Raw genomic sequence first — 16,289 nt, 5'->3', positions numbered from 1 at the left:
AGGCTTTGGTATCAAGATGATGTTGACCTCATAAAATGAATTAGGGAGGATTCCCTTTTTTTCTATTGATTGGAATAGTTTCAGAAGGAATGGTACCAGCTCCTCTTTGTAACTCTGGTGGAATTCGGCTGTGAATCCGTCTAGTCCTGGACGTTTTTTGGTTGGTAAGCTATTAATTATTGCTTCAATTTGAGTGCCTGTTATTGGTCTATTCAGGGATTCAACTTGTTCCTGGTTTAGTCTTGGGAGGCTGTATGTGTCCAGGAATTTATCCATTTCTTCTAGATTTTCTAGTTTTTTTGCGTAGAGGTGTTTATAGTATTCTCCGATGGTAGTTTGTATTTCTGTGGGATCGGTGGTGATATCTCCTTTATGATTTTTTATTGCGTCTATTTGATTCTTCTCTCTTTTCTTCTTTATTAGTCTTGCTAGCGGTCTATCATTTTGTTGATCTTTTCAAAACACCAGCTCCTTGATTCATTGATTTTTTGAAGGGTTTTTTGTGTCTCTATCTCCTTCAGTTCTGCTCTGATCTTAGTTATTTCTTGCCTTCTGCTAGCTTTTGAATGTGTTTGCTCTTGCTTTTCTAGTTCTTTTAATTGTGATGTTAGGGTGTCAATTTTAGATCTTTCCTGCTTTCCCTTGTGGGCATTTAGTGCTATAAATTTCCCTCTACACACTGCTTTAAATGTGTCCCAGAGGTTCTGGTTCATTGTGTCTTTGTTCTCGTTGGTTTCAAAGAAATCTTTATTTCTGCCTTCATTTCGTTATGTACACAGTAGTCATTCAGGAGCAGGTTGTTCAGTTTCCATGTAGTTGAGTGGTTTTGAGTGAGTTTCCTAATCCTGAGTCTAGTTTGATTGCACTGTGGTCTGAGAGATAGTTCCTTATAATTTCTGTTCTTTTACATTTGCTGAGGAGTGCTTTACTTTCAACTATGTGGTCAATTTTGGAATAAGTGTGATGTAGTGCTGAGAAGAATGTATACTCTGTTGATTTGGGGTGGAGAGTTCTGTAGATGTCTATTAGGTCCACTTGGTGCAGAGCTGAGTTCAATTCCTAGATATCCTTGTTAACTTTCTGTCTCGTTGATCTGTCTAATGTTGGCAGTGGGGTGCTAAAGTCTCCCATTATCATTGTGTGGGAGTCTAAGTCTCTTTGTAGGTCTCTCAGGACTTGCTTTATGAATCTGGGTGCTCCTGTATTGGGTGCATATATATTTAGGTTAGCTCTTCTTGTTGAATTGATCCCTTTACCATTATGTAATGGCCTTCTTTGTCTCTTTGATCTTTGTTGGTTTAAAGTCTGTTTCATCAGAGACTAGGATTGCAACCCCTGCTGTTTTATGTTTTCCATTTGCTTGGTAGATCTTCCTCCATCCCTTTATTTTGAGCCTATGTGTGTCTCTGCATGTGAGATGGGTCTGCTGAATACAGCACACTGATGGGTCTTGACTCTTTATGTAATTTGCCAGTCTGTGCCTTTTAATTGGAACATTTAGCCCATTTACATTTAAGGTTAATATTGTTATGTGTGAATTTGATCCTGTCATTATGATGTTAGCTGGTTATTTTGCTCATTAATTGATGTGGTTTCTTCCTAGCATTGATGGTCTTTACAATTTGCCATGTTTTTGCAGTGGCTGGTAACGATTGTTCCTTTCCATGTTTAGTGCTTCCTTCAAGAGCTCTTGTAAGGGAGGCCTGGTGGTTACAAAATCTCTCAGCATTTGTTTGTCTGTAAAGGATTTTATTTCTCCTTCACTTATGAAGCTTAGTTTGGCTGGATATGAAACTCTGGGTTGAAAATTCTTTCCTTTAAGAATGTTGAATATTGGCCCCCACTCTCTTCTGGCTTGGAGAGTTTCTGCGGAGACATCCGCTGTTAGTCTGATGGGCTTCCCTTTGTGGGTAACCTGACCTTTCTCTCTGGCTGCCCTTAACATTTTTCCTTCATTTCAACTTTGGTGAATCTGACAATTATGTGTCTTTGAGTTGGCTCTTCTCGAGAAGTATCTTTGTGGCGTTCTCTGTATTTCCTGAATTTGAATGTTGGCCTGCCTTGCTAGGTTGAGGAAGTTCTCCTGGATAATATCCTGAAGAGTGTTTTCTAACTTGGTTCCATTCTCCCCGTCACTTTCAGGTACACCAATCAAATGTAGATTTGGTCTTTTCACATAGTCCCACATTTCTTGGAGGCTTTGCTCATTTCTTTTTACTCTTTTTTCTCTAAACTTCTCTTCTCCCTTCATTTCATTTATTTGATCTTCAATCACTGATACCCTTTCTTCCACTTGATCAAATCAGCTACTGAAGCTTGTGTATGCATCACATAGATCTCGTGCCATGGTTTTCAGCTCCATCAGGTCATTTAAGGACTTCTCTACACTGTTTATTCCAGTTATCCATTTGTCTAATCTTTTCTCAAGGTTTTTAGCTTCTTTGTGATGGGTTCGAACATCCTCCTTTAGCTCAGAGAAGTTTGTTATTACCAATTGTCTGAAGCCCTCCTCTGTCAACTTGTCAAAGTCATTCTCCATCCAGCTTTGTTCCGTTGCTGGTGAGTAGGTGCGTTCCTTTGGAGGAGAAGAGGTGCTCTGATTTTTAGAATTTTCAGCTTTTCTGCTCTGGTTTCTCCCTATCTTTGTGGTTTTATCTACCTTTAGTCTTTGATGATGGTGACGTACAGACAGGGTTTTGGTGTGGATGTCCTTTTTGTTTGTTAGTTTTCCTTCTAACAGTCAGGACTCTCAGCTGCAGGTCTGTTGGAGTTTGCTGGAGGTCTACTCCAGATGCTGTTTGCCTGGGTATCACCACCGGAGGCTGCAGAACAGCAAATATTGCAGAACAGCAGATGTTGCTGCCCGATCCTTCCTCTGGAAGCTTCATCTCAGAGGGGCACCCGGCTGTATGAGGTGTCAATCGGCCCCTACTGGGAGATGTCTCCCAGTTACACTACTCAGGGGTCAGGGACCCACTTGAGGAGGGAGTCTGCCCGTTCTCAGATCTCAAACTCCATGCTGGGAGAACCACTACTCTTTTAAAAGCTGTCAGACAGGGACGTTTAAGTCTGCAGAAGTTTCTGCTGCCTTTTGTTCAGCTATGCCCTGCCCCCAGGGGTGTAGTCTACAGAGGCAGGCAGGCCTCCTTGAGCTGCAGTGGGCTCCACCCAGTTTGAGCTTTCAGGCTGCTTTGTTTACCTACTCAAGCCTCAGCAATGGTGGGCGCCCCTCCCCCAGCCTCGCTGCCACCTTGTAGTTCAATCTCAGACTGCTATGCTAGCAGTGAGTGAAGCTCCGTGGGTGTGGGACCCTCCAAGCCATGCGTGGGATATAATCTCCTGGTGTGCCGTTTGCTAAGGCCATTGGAAAAGTGCAGTATTAGGTATTAGGGTGGGAGTGTCCCAATTTTCCAGGTACCACCCATCACGGCTTCCCTTTGCTAGGAAAGGGAATTCCCTGACCCCTCGTGCTTCCCAGGTGAGGCAATGCCCCGCCCTGCTCCATGGGCTGCACCCACTGTCTGACAAGCCCCAGTGAGATGAACCCAGTACCTCAGCTGGAAATGCAGAAATCACCCAACTTCTGCATCACTCACGCTGGGAGCTGCAGACTGGAGCTGTTCCTATTTGGCCATCTTGGAACCTCCTCCTTCAGACAGAGTCTTGCTCTGTCACCCAGGCTGGAGGGCAGTGGCACAATCTTGGCTGACTGCAACCTCTGCCTTCCAGGTTCAAGAAATTCTCTTGCCTCAGCCTCCCAAGTAACTGGGATTACAGGTGCCCACCACCACGCCTGACTAATTTTTGTATTTTTAGTAGAGACATGGTTTCACCCTGTTGGCCAAGCTGATCTAGAACTCCTGACCTCGTGATCCACCTACCTCAGCCTCCCAAAGTGCTGGGATTACAGGCATGAACCACCATGCCCGGCTTGATTTATAGTTTTATTCTGTTATGATCAGAGAAGATGCCAGACATTATTTCAACTTTTTAAATGTTTTAAGATTTGTTTTGTGACTCAACATACGATCTATCCTTGAGAATGATCCATGTGCTGAGGAAGAGAATGTGTATTCTGCAGCCATTGGGTGAAATGTTCTGTAAATATTTATTAGATCCTTCTGGTCTATAGTGTATATTAAGTCTGATGTTTATTTGTTGATTTTATGTCTGGAAGTTCTGTCCAGTGTTGAAAGTGGGGTGAAGTCTCTAGCTATTCTTGTATTGGAGTCTATCTCTCTCTTGATCTCTAATAATATTTGCTTTATATATCTGGGTGTTTCAGTATTGGGCACATATATATTTTAAACTGTTATAACCTCTTGCTGAATTGACCCCTTTATCATTATATAGTGACCTTCTTTGTCTCTTCTTATAGATTTTCTCTTGAAATCTATTTTGTCTGATATAAGTATAGCTCTGCCTGCTTTTCTCTTGGTTTCCATTGGCATATAATATCTTTTTCCATCCCTTTATTTTTAGTCTATGTATGTTTTTATTCATGAAGTGTGTTTCAGCCATTCTATGTCTTTTGATTGGAGAGTTTAGTCCATTTGCATTCAATATTATTATTTATAACTAAGAACTGACTTCCGCCATTTTATGTGGTTTTTTTTGTGGTCTTCTCTTTGTTCTTTCTTTTCTTTCTGTCTTCCTTTTAGTGAAGATTATTTTCTCTGCTGATATGATTTAGTTTCTTGCTTTTTATTTTTTGTGTATCCATTATCTGTTTTCTTATTCTGAGGTTATCATGAGGCTTGCAAATACTATCTTATAACCTATTATTTTAAGATGATAACAACTTAACATTGTTGTATAAACAACCTAACAAGCAAAAAGAAAACTAATAAAGACTCTGTGCCTTAACTTTGTCCCCAACTTTTTCACATTTTGTTGTTTCTATTTATATCTTATTGTTCTGTCTGTGTCATGAAAAGTTGTTGTAGTTATTATTTTGGATTGGTTCATCCTTTAGTCCTTCTACATAAGAGTAGCTTAAACACCACTGTTACAGTGTTATAATGTTCTGTGTTTTTCTGTATATTTACTATTACCAGTGAATTTTGTATCTTCAGTTGACTTCTTTTTGCTCATCAACATCCTTTTTCTTTCTGATTGAAGTTCTCCTTTTAGCATTTCTCATAGGACAGATCTGGTGTTGAAATCCCTCAGCTTCCAATTGTCTGAAAAAGTCTTTATTTCTCCTTCATGTTCAAAGAATATTTTTGCTGGTTATACTATTCTAGTGTAAATGTTTTTGTTGATTTTCTGTTCAGCACTTTAAATATGTTATGCCACTCTATCCTGGCCTGTAATGTTTCCACTGAAAAGTCTGCTGCCAGGCATATTGGAGCTCCATTGTAGGTTATTTCTTTTCTCTTACTGCTTTTAGAATTCTTTCTTTGTCCTTGATCTTTGGGAGTTTGATTATTAAATACCTTGAGGTAGTCTTCTTTGGGTTAAATCTGCTTGGTGTTCTATAACCTTCTTATACTTGCATATTGCTATCTTTTTTAGGTTTGGGAAGTCGTTTTTAATTATCCCTTTGAATAAACTTTCTACCCCTCTCTCTTTCTCTACCTCCTCTTTGAGGCCAATAACTCTTAGAATTGCCCTTTCAAGTCTATTTTCTAGTTCCTATAAGTGTGCTTCATAGTTTTTTATTCCTTTTTTCTTCTGTCTCTTCTGACAGTGTATTTTCAAATAGCTTGGCTTCAGTTTCTTTATTCACTCATTGATTGATGGCCATTTGGGTTGGCTCCACGTTTTCGCAACTGCCAATTGTGGTGCTATAAATATGCAAGTGCAAGTATCTTGTTTGTATAACGACTTCTTTTCCTCTGGGTATGTACCCAGTAGTGGAATTGCTGGATCAAATGGTAGTTCTACTTTAGTTCTTTAAGAAATCTCCACACTGTTTTCCATAGTGGTTGTGCTAGTTTACATTCCCACCAGCATGAGCTCTATCAATGGCTTTAGGCGCAAATATAAGACTGTGTTGAGCCCAACCAACACCAGTGTGAAAACACAGGCAGGGAGAGGCCTCAACCCTGTCTTTTCTTCCTCCCTGGTAACCATGCATATAACAAATTTGAAGTTAGGATTTGTTGTTAGAGTTGCTCACTGTTGATGAACAATCCTATCATTGTTTGATGATAGCAACGGGCATCAATGAAGGGTACAGTTCACCAAAGGCAGATTATTCTTAAGAATTCCATGATGCTGTTTACTAAATGAAACTGTTTTAATTATTCTCTTGACAATTTGAAGTGTAAACAAATTTAGGCTGGTAAATAGAAACATCTCCCTTGTGTGCAAATGAGAGAATGGAAGAAATTGGGAGAATGCTAAGGATACTAAGGCCCTGAGGTTTGAGTTATGTCTTTTGTAAGTGCAGGACACCTCCAACTTTCACTAGGAACAGAAAAGAGAGTACTAGGGTGGATGACATAGTGTCTGAAGTGACCCTGGGTTGTTTGTTTGAGACCATGTGTGTGAGAAAGATGTGAAAAACCAGACATCTGAGATAGAATAAGAAAATTCATGCATTGTTAGGAAACTGAACTCTAAGAACCCCATGGTCAGATATGGACTAGTCTGCATTAGAAGAAAGACAACTTAGACATCTTTATATTCTTGAAATTTTCTTCAGCTGTTCTATTATTCTTAGTGTTTATTGTTGTACTGTTTGCTTCTGTTTCTCCCTTAGTTTTCTGAGTGAATACTTCTACAATTCAGAGTCAGCCATACTCAATAGTGAGTAAATACTATTACCACCACTACTATATAGCTATTATTTACCATGATTCCTGTGTTAAATACTTTACATATATTATCTCATTTTATTCTTATAATGATGTGATATGGCTTGGATATTTGTCCCCTTCAAATGTGTTGAATTGTAATCCCCAGTGCTGGATGAGGGGCCTAGTGGGAGGTGATGGGATCATGGGGATTGGTCCCTCGTGAATGGTTTAGCAGCATTCCCTTGGTGATAAGTTAGTTCTTGCTTAGTTAGTTCACGTGACATCTGGTTGTTTAAAAGAGTGTGGCACCTCCTCCCTTGCCATCTTGCTTCCACTCTCACTGTGTGACATGCTGACTCTGCATCACCTTCCACCATGATTGTAAGTTCCCTGAAGCCCTCACCAGAAGCAGATGCCAGCACCATGCTTCCTGTACAGGCTGCAGAATTGTGAGCCAACTTAAATCTCTTTTATTTATAAACTACCCAGTCTTAAGTATTTCTTTATAGCAATGTAAGAGTGGCTTAATACAGAAAATGGGTACTGAGAAATGGGGTGTTTCTATAAAGATACCTGAAAACGTAGAAGCAACCATGGAACTGGGTAACGGGCAGAGGTTAGAGGGGTTTGGAGGGCTGAGAAGATAGAAAGATGAGGGAAAGTTTGGAACTTCTTAGAGACCACTTAAATGGTTGTGACCAAAATACTGATAGTGATATGGACAGTGAAGTCTAGTCTGAGAAGGTCTCAGATGGAAATGAGGGACTTATCAGGAACTGGAGCAAAGGTCACCTTTGTTATGCCTTAGCAAAGAACTTGACTGCATGGTGTCCGTGCCCTAGGGATCCGTGGAAGTTTGAACTTAAGAGTGATGACTTAGAGTATCTGTTGGAAGAAATTTCTAAGTAGCAAAATAGTCAATATGTTGCCTGGCTGCTTCTAACAACCTACTTTCAGATGTGAAAGCAAAGAAATGACTTAAAATTGGAACATATATTTTAAAAAGAAGCAGAGCCTAGAAGTTTGGAAAATTCACAGCCTAGCCATGTGGCAGAAAAGAAAAGCCCATTTTCAGGGGAAGAACACAAGTGGACTGCAGAACAACAACTTGCTAGAGAGATTTGTATGACTAACAGATAGCCAGGTACTGATAGCCAAGACAATAGGGAAAAGGCCTGGAAGGCATTTCAGAGACTTATGAGGCAGCTCTTCCTATCAGAGGCCCAGAGATCTAGAGTAAAGAATGGTTTAATGGGCCAGGCTTGGAATGTCAAAGCCCTGCATCACCTGGGGGTGCTGCTCCCCTCATTTCTGCAGCTCCAGCTTCAGCCATGGCTCAAAGTGCCCCAGATATGGCTTAGGCCACTGCTCCAGAGGGCACAAGCTATATTCCTTGGCAGCTTCCACATGATGTTAAGCCTGCAGGTGCACAGAATCCAAAAGTAAAGGAGGCTTGGCAAATTCCACCTAGATTTCAGAGGCTGTATCAGAAAGCCTCCTAGGCTTCTGCCTAACCCCTAACTCAGGTAGAAGCCTGCCACATGGGAGGAGCTTCCACAAGAACCTCTACTAGGGCAACACCAAGGGGAAATATGAAGTTGGAGCCCTGACACAGAGTTCCAACTGAAGCACTGCCTGGTGGAGCTGTGGGAAGGGGGCTGATGCCCTCTAGACCCCAGAATGGTAGAGCTACTGGCAGCTTGCCCTCTGTGCCTAGAAAAGCCACAAGCACTCAACTCCAACCCATGAAGGCAGCTGCAGGGGCTGCACCCGGCAAAGCCATGGAGGCAGAGCTGCCCAAGGCCTTAGGAGTCCACCCATTATACAGTGTGCCCTGGATGGAGGACATGGAGTCAAAGGAGATTATTTTGGAGCTTTAAAATTTAATGACTGCCCTGCTGGGTTTCAGACTTGCATGGGGCTATTGGCACTTTCTTTTGGGCAACTTTTCCCTTTGGGAATGGGAATGTTTACCCAATGCCTGTACCACCATAGTATCTGGGAAGTAAATAACTTGTTTTGATTTTGTAGTCTCATAGGTAGAAGGAGACAAGTCTCAGATGAGACTTAGGACTTTAAACTTGATGTTGGAATGAGTTAAGACTTTGGGGGACTGTTGGGAAGAGATTATTGTGTTTTGCAATGTGAGATGGACATGAAATTTGGGAGTTCAGGGGCAGAATGATATGGTTTGGATATTTGTCCCCGCCCTAGCACAAGACATGGGGCCTGGTAGAAGATGACTGGATCACAAGGACAGATCACTCATGATTGGTTTAGCACCATCTCTTTGGTGATAAGTTCTCATTCAGTTAGTTCACATGATATCTGGTTGTTTAAAAGTGTATAGCACCCCCTGCCCACCTTGCTGTCTTGCTCCCACTCTTGCCATGGGAGATGCCTGCTCCCCCTTTGCCTTCCACCATGATTGTAAGTTCCCTGAGGCCCTCACCAGAAGCAGATACTGGTACCATGCTTTCTGTGCAGCCTGCAAAACCGTGAACCAATTCAACCTCTTTTATTTATAAATTACCCAGTCTCTGATATTTATTTATAGCAATGGAAGAACAGCCTAATATATGATGTATTATTGTCTGCCTTTCACAAATGAGGCAATTGATGCCTTTAGCAGTCAGATAATTGCCCAAAGCCACACAGCTGTAAAGTAGCAGAACCAGGACCAGAGTTCAGTTTTGTCTGACTTCAGAGGCTGCATTCTCAATCATTATATTATACCATTCCCTGCAAAATACTGAGCGCCATCGTTTACAAGGCAATTGAATAGATACTCTATAATATAAAACATGTTTCAGGCATGCTCCTTGGTCTTCTGGAATTTATTATTTAGATGAAACTATAGTATCTGCGAATAAAAAATAAATATAGTGCATGACAGAATGTGATAAGAACCAAAGGAATAGTTTTTTTGAAGGCTCAAATAAGGGAAGCAATTACTTTGACTGTTGTAGTTAGAAAGACTTTATAGAAGAGGTGACATGAGTGGGCCTCAAAGGTTGGACAGAATTTTGAAAGGTAGAGAACAGGAAGGAAAGCATTTGTTAACTAATTTCTTTATGCATGCATTCAATCAATCAACAAATACACATATTAAGTGTGTGCAGTGGCTAGGCAGTGTTGTATGTACTTTTCTGGCTTGCATCAAAATGCAGGGATGAAAGTACAAGCAGATACAGCAAAGATGAACTAATTGGCTGAGGCAAGAGATGGCATGGGTGGGGAGTGCCAAGTAGAGCCAGAGAGACAGGGAAGACCAGACTGTGGAGAGCCTTGAACACCAGGCCTAGGAGTTGAATGCATTCCCAGTATGCATTATGTAACCATGTGTTTGTTCCTAGTGGATCAATAATTAGACGAATTATAGGATACTAAAAGAAACTTTTGCTAGCCCACTCCATTCTTTGGTTGGTGGCTCTAGAGGCAATCTCTTTAAAAGGCTCTGCAGTACATTAATACTACAAGCAATCATTTGCACATTATGGGAAAGGTCCTCTTTGTTAGTTCAGTAGGAGTAAAATTCATTCTGCTGTTATTAGTAATAGATAGGATGGAGTAAATGCTGAGCATCCTTAACAAATCATGTTTAAAAGTACACCCAGGGCCCACTTTATGGGCCTGTGACCTGTACAGTCATGGGTGGCTCAGTGCTCAGCAGAGCCCCATGCTTGGTTTAATGATCTGTTGTTGCTGCCTTGAAATCCTTAGTAATTTTTAACAAGGGGTCCTGTAAATTCTATAACTAGTTCTGAGTAGACCAGTTTTAAAATTGGCCCCTTAGGATAGGAGACAAATTACCTCAGCAAATGAAAACTAAATTTAGTTATTTAGGAAATTAAGGTAAATGACATTCCTGAAAAATAAAAGATCTGAAAGATTTTGTTCTCGTATCAATGTGAAATGACTTTTAGCTTCAGTCACCATGGGAATTTCTTTTTTCAAAAAAGTATTTTTATTTATTTATTTATTTATTTATTTATTTATTTATTTTTTGAGACGGAGTCTCGCTCTGTCACCCAGGCTGGAGTGCAGTGGTGCGATCTCGGCTCACTGCAAGCTCTGCCTCCCAGGTCCACGCCATTCTCCTGCCTTAGCCTCATGAGTAGCTGGGACTACAGGCACCCACTACCACACCCGGCTAATGTTTTATATTTTTAGTAGAGACAGGGTTTCACTGTGTAGCCAGGATGGTCTCGATCTCCTGACCTCGTGATCCACCCACCTTGGCCTCCCAAAATGCTGGGATTACAGGCATGAGCTACCATTCCCAACCTTTTCAAAAAATATTTATTTATTTAGAGACAGAGTCTTGCTCTGTTGCCCAGGCTGGAGTGCAGTAGTGCAATCATGGCTCACTGCAAGCTCTGCCTCCCGGGTTCAAGCAATTCTCGTGCCTCAGCTTCTCGAGTAGTTGGGATTACAGGTGACCACCACCATGCCCAGCTAATTTTTTGTATTTTTAGTAGAGAAGGGGTTTCACTGTGTTAGCCATGCTGGTCTCAAACTCCTGGCCTCAAGTTGATCCACCTGCCTCAGCCTCTCAAAGTGCTGGGATGACAGGAATAAGCCACCACACCCAGCTCAACCAAGTAGATTTCTATAAAGGTAGGAAAGGTGGAGGTGGCATGAATGGAGACCAGAGGTTCCTCCCCTAGGTTTTGGAGCCAGATACGTTTCAGTGCAAATCAGGGATCCTCCATTGATTTGCTATGAGAACTTATGTAAAATAACTTCATAGGTTTCAATCTCTTCTTCCGTAAAATGGGGATAGAAAGAGCATTGTCATAAGAATATGACATAAATTAGATACTCAAAAACTTACATCTATTATTTAATCATCCATCTTATTAACTTTAATCATTTGAACATTATGGGAAAGGTCCTTTAGTGCTAAAAAGAAAAAGTATTTCCCCTTCCATTATATTCAGAGTATTGTGATTTAATTTTATTTGATGCAAATGGCTAAGTTGTATCTATTTGTGAGACTGTTTAAATGATTTGATGGCATACAAGAATGTTTTTATATTCTTTCCAAAGCGTCAATATAAATTAAAATCCTGTTGGGGAAACCTATGTGTGAACAGAAATCCATCATTTTCATAGTGTCACTAGTCAAATGAAGACCATATACAGATAATACCAGTCAACAAACAATCCAAACTCACAACACTGAAACCTGCAGGGTTACGCTGGGGAGGAGGGGAAGGAATGAAAAAAGGAGAGAGTTGAGAATATTAACAAAAATACCATGTGACATGAAGTAGAGGCAGTAAGACAATGGAAAATTAGAGGTTGCAGACTTAGAACAAAGACCTGAAAATCAAAACAAAAAGCAAAAAACCCCTCAGAGCAACTGTGCTAGCATATTTCCTTCCTCTCTTCCTCCCTCTCCCAATCCATCCATCCCTCCATCCCTGCCTCCCTCCCTCCCTCCCTGCCTCCCTTCCTTCTGCCAGATAACTTTAGGGAAAAAAACAGCTATAGTGCTTTATTTCCTTACTGCTCACTCTCATTTCCCATTGTGCTATGCTTTCTTCCCTTGCAGGTAAGTCACGCCTGCTCTCAGGGTCACAGTGTCCTCCTAGTAGATCCATCTAATGGCTTTAATCCTCAGTCTCCTTCTGCAGCACTGACATGATTAATCCCTCTTCTGTTTGCACTTTCTCCTCTGTTTGTGTATATCACTCTTTCTTGTTTTTCTCCTCTAAATTCTCGCTCAACTCCCCGACCTCCTGTCTTTCTCCAAATTCAGAGAATCCATCTGGTCAGTCCTTGGCCTTTTCTCTGTTTGTTTTCCTTTCTTATTTCAGTAACTTCACTCCTTTTCTTATCTTCAACCATTACATCTTTTTGACTCTAAAATCTCTGATTATACGTGTCTCCTAAGCTCTAGTCTAACAATTCCAATTGCCTACCACAAGTTCCAGATTTTTCCAACCCTTCTCAGCTGTCTCTAATTATTAGGTACCTCACTAGAGGCAGCAGAGCCCAGTCCAGTCCTAGAATTAATGAGAATTCAGGCTGGCAGGAGATGTCAGCTACTTTGCCTATGAACAAAGAGGATCTAGAAATAATGCAGTCTTTTAACTTCCCCATGCCTAAAGTCTGAGCACTCTGAAACGGACAGAGCCCTAAGTTGGTCAATAATATAACATGCCAGGGAAAGATGAAAAAACTGCAAAATCATGCCCAGAAGGGTGTTTAGCTGGTCCTTTTCCCCAGGTCCATGATGCCTATTTTGTTTTTTGCCAGTTCACTAGGAGCAGAATTGGAAGTATCTTTGTTCCCTAGGAAATTGGCAACTTGTAATGGGGAGGATAAAACTGACTTCTTAGCCTAGATCAATCCTTTTCCTTGCGGCTTGATTTTGATCTTTCACTTTTTTCATCAGGCCCTGAAAATCTTCCCTGATGAGTTAATCTTCACCTACCACATGAGTCTCCATGTCTCATGCTATGAGGATTGCTTTCGGAGCATCGTGGGACCTGCCTAACTGGACTTGAGTTTGCCTCACCCTGCCCTAGATATCCCTCTAGGGAGACTCTATCCTTGATGTTCAGAACTTTTATAAACCTACCACTGTTGATTATTACTCAGACCTTGCTTGCCTCTCCCCTCAAGCCTTTTCTCAACTAGCACAGCCAGTATCAGGACATTTATAATTCAGCTCTTTAGGACAGAACTCAATGTCCCATATTCTCTTGTGTTTACTAGTTCTTCTCTTCATATGACTTTTTCCCAGACACCCAATCTCCAAATCATTTGTCTTTGACAAACTTTCTTCTTTGCAACTCTAGAACCCTTTGCTACCTTATTTTATTCCATCTCCATGACAACTCCCATCTGTTCCTCCATTACCTAGCTCAAACAAAATATTCATTTTTATCTCTCTTGTTACTTGCCTTGACCCAGCTCATCCTCTAACCAAATTAATCTGTGTGGTGTCTTTGCCAGTGACCCTTGCCCTCCCCCATCCAGGCCTTTATTCTGACTGTTCTCACAGATGACAACATTTTTCCCACACCGCTTCTGACTCCAAAGTTGTATTCAGTTTTCAAAGCTAGTTTTCTAATCTGTAAAATGAAATTAATACCCATCATGAAGGATTAAATAAATAATGTGAGTAAGGCACTTGAAATATAATTATTGTTATTATTAACGTTAATATGATTATCACTCATCTCTTTCATAAAGTATTTTCTGATTCTCCCCAAACTAGAAATAATTCCTCTCTCCTGAATATTCATGGGGGCACACTTGCTATTCCATCCCCCAGAGTCATCACTTTCTATATTTCATTACCGTTGTTTTTGTGTATGCCTTATCTAATCGTAATGGGTCCTAAGCTCCCTGCGGTCATGGATCGTTTATTGAGCATCTTTGTTCCTTCTCCAGTGCACAGAATAGACACCTTGTAAGTGTTTGCAAAAAGAAGGAAAAAAATCACCACACTGGTAATTATAGCTTTGGTACAATCTCTACTCACAAATTACATCTTGATGAAATTACAAATTAACAAATCCCATTATACTTACAAATTACATAGTGAATCATTCATCTGGAGGGTGATTACCTGGCTCTTTGAGAGGTGTTGGCAGGCTCTAAAAGACAGGCAAAGACCTGAAGAAGGCGTTGCTGCTGCTCAGAAGTAAGAAACTGGCAAGGCTTTTTGTTCCTGGTGAACTTCTTCAATTCTTATATTGAATTTCTTCCATTCTTTTGACTATAAGATGCACCATTATTCTATCAGCTACCAAGAAAAAAAGCCCCAAAATAGGGAGTCTAATAGGAAACTCTGGCATGAAGCTGGGACACCCCACACCCCAAGGGATTTTTATTTCTCAACCTTTGCAATGACAGGAGGGAGAAAATAAAAATCTCCTCTGAGATTTTGAACCTCAAGCCATTAGTCACATAAGCATGAGGTCTGAATACACACTATTGGTGTGATGAAAAACCTCTAGAAGAGAATTTAATTTGAAGTGGTCTCTGACTGGTAGTGTCCCTAGTTAACTGTTGGAAATAAATGCTTCCATAAGAAATTCATTCCAGGGCAACAGCAATGCCATAAAATGCCATTGATTGTACCATGCATCCCAATGTCAGAGGTGTTAAATTGTGAAAAAATGTCATCTTAGAATTAATGCTGTATGTTGCTTCCATTAAAGACAAAGAAAGGTCTGCAAATAGCTCAATGGGGAAGATATAAAATAAAAACAAACCTCTGCTTCTTTGACATTTTAACCAGGCCAATTGCCTCTTTTCCAGGAACAAGGGAGGCAAGAACCCTAGCTCTATTTTCTTTTTTTTTTATAATTATACTTTAAGTTCTAGGGTACATGTGCACAACGTGCAGGTTTGTTACATAGGTATACATGTGCCATGTTGGTGTGCTGCACCCATTAACTCGTCACTTACATTAGGTATATCTCCTAATGCTATCCCTCCCTCCTCCCCCAACACCATGACAGGCCCCAGTGTGTGTAATGTTCTCCACCCTGTGTCCAAGTGTTCTCATTGTTCAATTCCTACCTATGAGTGAGAACATGGGGTGTTTGGTTTTCTGTCCTTGCGATACTTTGCTCAGAATGATGGTTTCCAGCTTCAACCATGTCGCTACAAAGGGCAGGAACTCATCCTTTTTTATGGTTGCATAGTATTCCATGGTGTATATGTGCCACATTTTCTTAATCCAGTCTATCATTGATGGACATTTGGGTTTGTTCCAAGTCTTTGCTATTGTGAATAGTGCCACAATAAACATATGTGTGCATGTGTCTTTATAGCAGCATCATTTATAATCCTTTGGGTATATGTCCAATAATGGGATGGCTGGGTCAAATGGTATTTCTAGTTCTAGATCCTTGAGGAATCACCACACTGATGTCCACAATGGTTGAACTAGTTTACAGTCCCACCAACAGGGTAAAAGTGTTCTCATTTCTCCACGTCCTCTCCAGCACTTGTTGTTTCCTGACTTTTTAATGATCGCCATTCTAACTGGTGTGAGATGGTATCTCATTGTGGTTTTGACTTGCATTTCTCTGATGGCCAGTGATGATGAGCATTTTTTCATGTGTCTGTTGGCTGCATAAATGTCTTCTTTTGAGAAGTGTCTGTTCATATCATTTGCCCACTTTTTGATGGGGTTGTTTGATTTTTTTCTTGTAAATTTGTTTAAGTTCTTTGTAGATTCTGGATATTAGCCTTTTGTCAGATGGGAAGATTGTAAAAATTTTCTCCTATTCTGTAAGTTGCCTGTTCACTCTGATGGTAGTTTCTTTTGCTGTGCAGAAGCTCTTTAGTTCAATTAGATCCCATTTGTCAGTTTTGGCTTTTGTTGCCATGCTTTTAGTGTTTTAGTCATGAAGTCCTTGCCCATGCCTATGTCCTGAATGGTATTGCCTAGGTTTTCTTCTAGGGTTTTTATGGTTTTAGGTCTAACATTTAAGTCTTTAATCCATCTTGAATTAATTTTTGTATAAGGTGTAAGGAAGGGATCCAGTTTGAGCTTTCTCCATATGGCTA

The sequence above is a fragment of the Gorilla gorilla genome, chromosome 10 (assembly GCF_029281585.2).
Source record: "Gorilla gorilla gorilla isolate KB3781 chromosome 10, NHGRI_mGorGor1-v2.1_pri, whole genome shotgun sequence".
NCBI lineage: Eukaryota > Metazoa > Chordata > Mammalia > Primates > Hominidae > Gorilla > Gorilla gorilla.
Note: the sequence above shows the minus strand (reverse complement) of the source record.